Genomic DNA, 7,063 nt, shown 5'->3' with positions numbered 1-7,063 from the left:
TAATTATATACACAGTAAAACGTACTAGTTATACTAATACAATAGATAATATGTAACAATAGAAATAATACAATAAATTATACCAAAAACACGTAATTAATAATACTATGTATTATATGAAATAATTTGTAATAATATTAATAATACAATATATTATTTAAAATATTACATGATAGTATTGATAACATAATAAATTAATTTTAGAAATTTTTTATCACACAAAATAAATTTATAAATATCAAAATCATTTAAATAAATATATAATCAGATTTTTAAATCATAGAAAATTATACAAAATCGAGAAAATACAAATACTCTTTTTAAGAATAATAATTAAATATTTGAAAATACCGTAAAATTATTTTAACTAGTATCGATTAAATATTTGAAAATACCGTAAAATTATTTTAACTAGTATCGAAAATTCATGGTCCTTACATTCTACCACCCTTAAAACAAATTCCGTCCTCGGAATTAAAATAAGAAAGGATCCAAGGACAGAGATAAGGAACGAGAGCGGAGTCAAGAAGTGACGATACAAGAAACAATGGAAAGTTTCGGAGTCAAAAGTGATTAGGTAGGGATAAAACGAAATCTATCAATAAGATAGGATAAGGGCTCAAGAATAGTCTCACGGATAAAATATGATATGTATCTAAATTGTCTACTATATTCTTACTAGTGAGGACTCGGGACCGTGACCTGCATGGGCCACCAAAAAAACCTGTCACGCCCCGCTTCCCAAAATACCAGGGAATCGGAACGTGAACAAGCCCGCGACGTATTAGACTGAGGAGAGATAAGTGCTAGACCTCTTCTTCTCAATCTAATACGCTAAGCGTCTGGAAATAAAACAATGCGAAGTCACAGGTCCCCGATCACACATAGCAAGAATACAATGAACAACTTAGAATGGAAAAGATACATATCACAAATGAATATCATCCAAGACATAATATTCGGGTCAAACATGCCCTTATACAAATATGAACAAATGAATACTGAAAAGATACAAAATACACTGATCAAATAGAAATGGAAGGTAGTATAAAAGAAAACGGAGGACCAATAACTAAGCTTCAGCTTCTTCTGCTCCGTCTGCAGGGCACTCCTGCTGAGAATCTTCTGGCTCCTGGATATCTCCTAGCTGAACCTGTTCTTCTCCTAAGTCTGACGTACACCAGAGAAAACAGGTGTACGTCGGGTGCATGACGCACGGCAAGACCCGACCCCACAAATAAAATAGAACGAATGGAAATCCAATGCGAAAAACGATACGATAACAGAAACAACAAAAGGACGTACAACTGAAATCCACAAATCAACATGAAAACACTACTAAAACATGATAACATAAAGCATCCAAAAATCGATCAGGTAACGAGATCATGCAGCTAACGACCAGTCTAATCATCCAAGCAACAAAGTCATACAATAGATAGAATTAATATTTAAAAATCTACAACAAGAGACGTAGTACGTCGAGCACCATATGTCTCAAATTGTAGATGATTAAATATTAATCCCGATCTAGGTATGGAAAGAAACATAACTGGCCTATATCTCACAAGGATCAAAACTCATCCAAGTAACAATTCATGTAACTAGCCATTCTATAACAAGTCACTGGTCCAACCGTCTAACCCCAATGTGTATCGGTTCACTGGCTTAACAAACTAACCCAGTGCGTATCGGTTCACTGGCCCAACAGACTAACTCAGTGCGTATCGGTTCACTGGCCCAACAGACTATCCAGTGCGTATCGGTTCACTAGTCTAGCAAACTAACCCAGTGCGTATCGGTTCACTGGCTTAACAAACTAACCCAGTGCGTATCGGTTCACTGGCTTAACAAACTAACCCAGTGCGTATCGGTTCACTGGCTCAACAAACTAACCCAGTGCGTATCGGTTCACTGGCTTAACAACTAATCCAGTGCGTATCGATTCACTGGCTTAACAAACTAATCCAGTGCGTATCGGTTCACTGGAGCGACCCTAGAGGATACATAAACAGTCACATCTAATCACATGTACCAATACTTCCCATTCCGGCTCTTCTTATTTTTTAAGCCAGCAACACACAAGCCTCTAAATCTTATTCATGTCACATAGATCACTATAGTCATGTATTTCTCGTGATTCTTAAATATAACAATGAATGATAAATACAATTAATACTAATTAACAGTATCATAAATCAAAAACAGGAACCATGAACATCTACTATAAACCGTACATGAGGAACTATCATTAACAGATATCATGCACATGAAATGTCGACATTTTCAATTATTAATTCCAAAATAAATCATTTTAATTTATTTATCATAAATTATTCCAAATAATCTTTAAAATATATTATTATTATTATTATCTATTCTGTTTGAACAGTAACTATTTTTTATTTCTATTTTTTTTTCTTTTCAACAATATCTCATAAATTTTACCCAACTTTCCAAATATAAACTTGTCATTTTTATTTTCATTAATTCACAAATAATCCCACACATAATTATCACATGAAATAACTAATCAACATTATTAATTAACTAAAAATGATTTTAATACAAGATAAGAGAGGGGATCTTGCTTACGACGAGTCGGTCGTGAGGGCGCGGATCTGAGCAGTGGCGCGATCGTCGGAGCTGTCGGGCGCACAGATCTGTCGTGGACAGATGTCGAGTTGGCCGACGAAGGGGAGGAGGGTGGCCGGAGCACGGGGCGGCGAAGTCTTGATTGCACATGCACGGATTCTCGTGCAAGAAGCGCAAAAGTTGAAGCAAGAAGAGGTGACCAAGAAACCACTGAAATTATGCCAATTTTGGAAACAAAAGTCTGAAAAGGCGTCGACAAAAAGTCAAACAGCACCCGGAACTGTCAAAATTGCGCGAATTACCAAGTGGTGGTTCGCACCTGAACCGAACCAGTTCGGTTCGGATCACACCCGGTTCACCTCCCGCAGTCCCGTTTAAGCTTCCGACAGCCCGTGTTTCTATCCCGATGAATCACACACCTCCAGCAGAGCTCCACGGTAATGTGGACTTGTCCCGATTCAAGATGGTAGATTACCTAGTTCCTTTGCATGAGGATCGAGGCAAAATTCCGATTAAAGAACGCTTGGGCCTATTGACTGAACCCCGAGCAACTTATCAAACTGGGGGGTCGCACACGCCCTCGCAACAAGTCAGAGCCTTTCTATAATGGGAAAACTCCTGTAACTGACCGCCTTAGACTACGAGTCAGTGTCCAAGATCCCGTTAAGGTCCCATGCTCACGAATGCGTAGCTCAAAACGTGTAACTCTTGAGAGCACTAACAAGACGTCGAACCCCTAGAAGGAAACGTTTTCGTCTGATGACGATGACGTTATACTTAGAAAGTTGTACCAACACACGATAGGTTGCTCCGGTAATTATGCCGATGAGTTAAACTATCGGGCTGGGGATACGAACAGATCTCAAAAGAAGAGTACCCAAGAGATGGACTTTCATTATTCGTATGCCAAACTAATCAGGGCAGTATTATCAGCGTGTAGCTATTCCAAGATCGCTCCACAGGGGGTCCGGGTATTGGAAAAGATCTCCACCAGAACATCCAAGTCCAAGCCAAAGTGTTTCCAGAGAAAAAGATCATCTGCGCAAGATGACAAACTCCCAAAAGTCACTATCAATATGGCCGATAAAGGAAAGTCAACGCAGAGTTTCAGTCCCCGTCATTTTTCAGACATATCCCATCGTATAACTCGGTTATGCGTAGGAACTACTAGGCGTAGGGACTATCTGAGGATGAATAGAGGATTATCGTCGGATGATGAAGCATCAGATACTAACTCTACAGTTACCTCTGACAAAATGGTATCCAGTCTAGGATAATCCCGCGAAGTGTTTATGATTAACACCGAGGAAGTAGTCAAAATGGTTAAGGATGCTCTAGCCAAGCAGAAAGAAGCATTCAAAATTAAAATGGAAATAATTGTGCATGAGATGAGACAAATACACGACCAACATATCCGAGCCTTGTCGAATTAGATAGGTGAATTCAGTCGTCACAACATTGTTGACTAAGTAGCTACCGATTCAAATGCAGATGAATACATCAACACATATAACCCTTCTGTTAGCCAAAACGCTGGGGGTGGCCCCACTAAAGACAACGACGCTGTGGGTGGTCCCACCAAAGATGACAATTCCGGGGGTGGTTGCGTTACTCCTCTTAGAAATCGTCCAAAGCATGATACAGATGAGGACGAGAAGATGAAAGACCTCGAGGGTAAAATCAACGCTCTGATGTCTGCTCTAGAGGTGAAGAAGACTGGTATTCTATATCCTTAACCAAAAGAGTGGGAGTCGATCACGTATCCGATAAAGTTCAACCTGATCAACTTTACGCCTTTCGATGGGAAGGGTTCGCCTACTCAACATCTAATCTGTTGGCCTTCTTGTTTTGATGATGTTTAACAAATAATTTACCACTAATGTTGTTTGTCTAGTATTTCTGTGTTTTCTTATTTTATTATATGACAAACAACGTTGTGTTGGATGATGGATGGATTGCGCGAAATAACGATCATATCAAAAGGACGGTTGCCGGAATGGTCGGTGAAGCCTGTGCTAGTTTCAACAGTTCCAGATCCAAGTTCAGGCTCATCCGGCCGAGATTACCAAGTAAGCTTATTGAAGATCAATCAATGCTTGGGTTAATTTTAGTTTAGGGAATTTATATTAGTGTGTTAGTACTTTAAGCTCCAAATCATATACACACATAACCCGCCGTTTTGGCTTGTAATATATATATAGTATTATATATTATACCATATATGTTTTGGTTTGTGATCAGTTTTCAAGTTTTACCTATGAAACAAATGAATAGAATTGGAAACATACTATTTTGTTCCTGTTTATATGCCCTATATCACCTGATTTCCCTTTTCACATAGCCTTATATTTAATGACCCCCACCATTTTAAAAACCCCCCAACCAACATATTTCGTGTTTGAATATATTGCATAGACATGCCAAATTTATGAGAAATCTTATATTTCTAAGACTTATTAGACACTTCATAACAACATGAAGTTATGACTCTTTTATCAGTCTATACAATCATTTCAAGGTTTCACAAATGTTGTTTTAAGTCAAAATATTACAAATAAAATCCCCTAATTTTCCATGTTTTGGACTATTTGGCAAAATCGCGTGATATCTCAATTTGAATCTTTTAGAGAAAACAGTTTGTAGCCATCGTGTATTATCATGTCTAGCAATCATTCTCTCAAAGTTGTTTACATTTTCTGAAGTTTATTGATATTTTTAAAACATGGGTTTTAAAAATCAGGTCGTCTAAAACCGATTTTTTCTGGAAATGTCAGTTTTTCGGTCTGACCGTAGGTCGACCGTCAAGTTGACCAATGCCTCGTTCAGTCATTTCGTTTCTCGCAAGATATCGTCGGTCCGACCGTATCGCGGACGACTTGATCCACCTCCTAGAGCTCGCATCGGTGACCGCGACCGTCGACATAAGAACGGTCTGTCCATTCCCTTATTCGCTTGTTTTTCGAGACGCGCTGGCTGCTCTGCTGTCGCGATGGATGCGTCATAATTTGCCATCGGTCCGACCGATATGCTTTCCATCGGACTGACACCGGACCGTCTTCGAGCATATGACTCCGGCATCGACCCGACTTCCACAAAGGTAATGCCGTTGGCTCCTAACTGGAATATTCCTGCAGCAGGATTTCCTGGGCGGGGCTTTTTCTGTCTTTTGTTTTGGTGTTTTGCTCTGAGACTCTTTATGAGGGTATAAAACTTAAGGATACCACCTCACGATTTTTCTCCTTCTGACTGATTCCTTCTCTTCGCTTTCCCCGTTCACCGTTCTTCAGTCAAGATAATGCGTTTTTAAAACCAAAGTTTAAATCAAGTGGTATTAGGGCATTTTTATTTGGTTTTTGTTTAAGTGTGTCTAAGAGCTTTTTAGCATTTGCTCTGTGTTTTGATTTCTGTGGAGGAAATTCCAAAAGAGCAGCGTGGAATCATCCTTGTCGTTTGAGCATTCTTCTTCTCTCCCTCTCTCTGTCATCTCTATACGAAAGTCTTTTGACCTCACCTATTCTAACATCTTATTAATTTTGTTTCTTAATTTCATAAAGCTAGATTTCATATTGATTTATATTGTTTTATCTCCTTGTTCTAGCCACACAAATCCTATTGAGCTTCATTGTATTTACATTATAGTATAAAAAACTGGTCTTTTTTAGGGTTGTGGGTGTATTGGCTCAAGCACGTTTGGCTTACTGAGTGTTCTCACCTTGTTCTTAGGAGAGACACAATCTTTTGTTATACTTAGTGTGCTAATTGGTGAGATCACTTTGTAGATACAACTTGTTACAATCAGCCGGAGTGAGAAAAATAGTGTGGGTGAGAGTCGAGGAAGATGCTTCGTCCTGCTGAAGAGGAGTGCGTCGGTTGACGTGCCTAGGGAAGAGGTTGAACCGAGCACATTTGAGGGAGACACGGCTAGGTTCCAACATCTTAGTGGTTAGATGTATTTGCAAGCAGTGTGAGTTGTAGAGTTTTCGCCCGCCGGGCTGTCAATCTTCTTTGGCTGGCCTGCTTCGCTCTCCCCAATAAGGTTCGAGACTGGCTATGTAGTCAGTTCATCCCCGGGAACTCCTTTGGCACCCTGTCTATCACCTGTCCTCTTCTCCTCCTTCTCTTCAAACCCTTTTTTGGCTTTAGATGAGATCTTTGATCGCCACAGACGATAGCCACTGTGCCCTATTTTTTTGTATGATTGCAGTGTCATCCTGCTTTCGCTCGGAGTCACTCTTCTTCTTCTCATCCTTAGACTGATGAGCCACCCCATCTGCTCCCTGATTGGTTTTGGCGAGAATCACCCGCTTTGTTCGTTGTCGCGCTTGTTCCTACCGGGGTTACCGCTCAATCGGCTATGGCCTTCGTACACCGCCGCGCTCTGCATTGTCTCAACCGAAAACAGCTGTCATTTCTTCCGATGTCAATCATTCAGACGCCGCATTACTTCATGAAGATGGAGTAGTTCGTC

The sequence above is a fragment of the Asparagus officinalis genome, chromosome 2 (assembly GCF_001876935.1).
Source record: "Asparagus officinalis chromosome 2, Aspof.V1, whole genome shotgun sequence".
NCBI lineage: Eukaryota > Viridiplantae > Streptophyta > Magnoliopsida > Asparagales > Asparagaceae > Asparagus > Asparagus officinalis.
Note: the sequence above shows the minus strand (reverse complement) of the source record.